Source organism: Trachymyrmex cornetzi, unplaced genomic scaffold, assembly GCF_001594075.2.
Source record: "Trachymyrmex cornetzi isolate Tcor2-1 unplaced genomic scaffold, Tcor1.1 scaffold2108, whole genome shotgun sequence".
Lineage (NCBI taxonomy): Eukaryota > Metazoa > Arthropoda > Insecta > Hymenoptera > Formicidae > Trachymyrmex > Trachymyrmex cornetzi.
In genome coordinates this window covers 24,041-27,033 of record NW_017296750.1, presented here as the reverse complement: position 1 = coordinate 27,033, position 2,993 = coordinate 24,041, and the positions used below count along the sequence as shown (strand labels likewise).

Here is a 2,993-nt window from a genome sequence, read left to right as displayed (position 1 = left end):
ATATATATATATATATATATATAAATATATCTATCATAATTAGAAGTAATAAAAGTCATTATTATTATTTTTACTGAAATAACTCAATCTGTTAACTTAAAATTGGAAACAAAGATTTAAAATACGATAGGTATCATAAAAATTCATGTTCCAACAGCAATATTTTCAAAATTTGTTATACTCTTTTTCAAACGGTAATATACTTCAATAAATGTTGAAAAAATTGCGGTAATCGAGAAAGAAAAGGAACTCTTCAAGATAATACTAATACTTCATCAAAATGTGTAGGCAGTCTATTTTTACGATTCAATCTTCACAGCGGCATTTTTTTATCTGAAGGATTCGCTAAAATTTATCATCTAAGAATACTTTAGATTGAAAGAAGAATAATTACAAAGGTTGTTCTCGAACATCCGCAATCTCCTCTTTTCTACACAAAAGTTCGATAACGTCCAGTAGTACGATAAAATGTGTGCGAAGTATCCAAATTACACGATGATCCGAGAATTACACAAATTCCATAAACTTCGATTCTCTATCGTAATATAAATGCAAATATAATTTTTTAATGCATAATATGTTGTCATAAATTTGAATTCTTATGACTTTGTATAATACATGTTATAAAAATAATATTCATGTAAATTTTTATGCCATTCATAGAATATATTATAATACATAATGATAGTATATAATATATGTTATAATAATAATAATAATTTATTGAAATGCAAACGAAATGAATTATTATGTATAGAGATGAAAGTTGAGAGAGCTGAGAATGCAACATAAAACATAAACAATAACGCTATTTACAAATATAAACCTTTAATATAATTAAAATAATAATAATAGTGTTTTAAGTGGCTTAAATTTAAAAATATATAAAATTAATAAGGGGAGCATTCAGCCACAACGCTAGATGTGTTATACTAAAGTCATATATTTCAAAATTAATAATAAACTAGATAGACGTTTCGGTCAAAATTTGACCATCTTCAGTACAATCATACAAAAAAGTTGTTACAATACAAAAAAACAACATTAGAACTTTTTTGTATGATTGTACTGAAGATGGTCAAATTTTGACCGAAACGTCTATCTAGTTTATTATTAATTTTGAAATATATGACTTTAGTATAACACATCTAGCGTTGTGGCTGAATGCTCCCCTTATTAATTTTATATATTTTTAAATTTAAGCCACTTAAAACACTATTATTATTATTTTAATTATATTAAAGGTTTATATTTGTAAATAGCGTTATTGTTTATGTTTTATGTTGCATTCTCAGCTCTCTCAACTTTCATCTCTATACATAATAATTCATTTCGTTTGCATTTCAATAAATTATTATTATTATTATAACATATATTATATACTATCATTATGTATTATAATATATTCTATGAATGGCATAAAAATTTACATGAATATTATTTTTATAACATGTATTATACAAAGTCATAAGAATTCAAATTTATGACAACATATTATGCATTAAAAAATTATATTTGCATTTATATTACGATAGAGAATCGAAGTTTATGGAATTTGTGTAATTCTCGGATCATCGTGTAATTTGGATACTTCGCACACATTTTATCGTACTACTGGACGTTATCGAACTTTTGTGTAGAAAAGAGGAGATTGCGGATGTTCGAGAACAACCTTTGTAATTATTCTTCTTTCAATCTAAAGTATTCTTAGATGATAAATTTTAGCGAATCCTACAGATAAAAAAATGCCGCTGTGAAGATTGAATCGTAAAAATAGACTGCCTACACATTTTGATGAAGTATTAGTATTATCTTGAAGAGTTCCTTTTCTTTCTCGATTACCGCAATTTTTTCAACATTTATTGAAGTATATTACCGTTTGAAAAAGTCTTTAGCCATAGAAATACTACCAGTTAGACCTTTATTTTATTATGGATACGTGGACGATACGCGACTCCTTCTGATACTATTGAGGGCCTGTTCTCTTTTTGATTGAACTTTTACAGTTCATCTTTCTTCCTTTTCTCTCCAGGGGAATGCAAAAGTTCAGCCAAAAAGAACAGGCCTAAATAGAATGTTTTCAGTTCGTTACATGAAAGATTACAATTTACCATTGTAATCGGTACTTTTGGCAGATTGAATTTTCTCGATACCATTATCATTATTGGTAACAATAAAATCATCTTTGATAGATTTCAAAAACCGACTCATAACACACAAATCGTTAACAGTGTGTGCAGAACGTAACTATCACGTATTTCGTAATGTAGCGACTGAGAGCTCATTCGCACGTGCATCGCATACGAAACCCCGCGTGCACGCGCATGGAAAATTCACTGACAATGAGATTGTCAATTAGATGTAATTTCTAGCGATGGGATTTTTAACAAGTTTCCTAAAGCCAAGAGATTACGTGCTGCTACGTGCGACGACGTTACGTAAAATATGGACGTACGAACGTATAAACATATTTCAACAATGAATATCATTTATGGTTGATAGCGACATTTTTTGTATAAGAATTCGATTTTAAATTGATTTTTATTCGATTGTATATTGATAAAGTTATGTTACATGTGACGTATTCAACACGTTCCGTGTTGTGTTAATTTTAAATGATTTTATTCATCATATCATATAGGGCATAAAAATAATCACAGTATTTTTGTATGTATTTATTACATTTGTGAAAATGTATTTCGTAGCGATTAAAAACACTACAAAAATTATTATTATTATAAAGAAAGTCTCATACACTGATAAAATACGCTCATTCTCCGTTACAAAAATATTCAAATTATAATGTTCTCGCAATGTACAATGTACCATTATTATTTAATTACTTTATTTTATAGTTTTATACGAAGATGAGGACTTTTTGCATGCACGAATTCTTATGAAACGAATGAATCAGTAATATACCTATGTATATAAACCAAGAGGCATCCTGCTAGAACATATAAAAAATTGTTTTTTTGATGTTATATATAAGC

At 27.5% G+C, this 2,993-nt stretch overlaps 1 pseudogene; it reads right to left on the bottom strand.

The window, feature by feature from the left end:
- The window catches only part of LOC108760015 (ras-related protein Rap-2a-like), a 7,570-nt pseudogene extending 7,072 nt beyond the window's left edge, over positions 1-498 (bottom strand).
- Between the last annotated feature and the right edge of the window lie 2,495 nt (positions 499-2,993).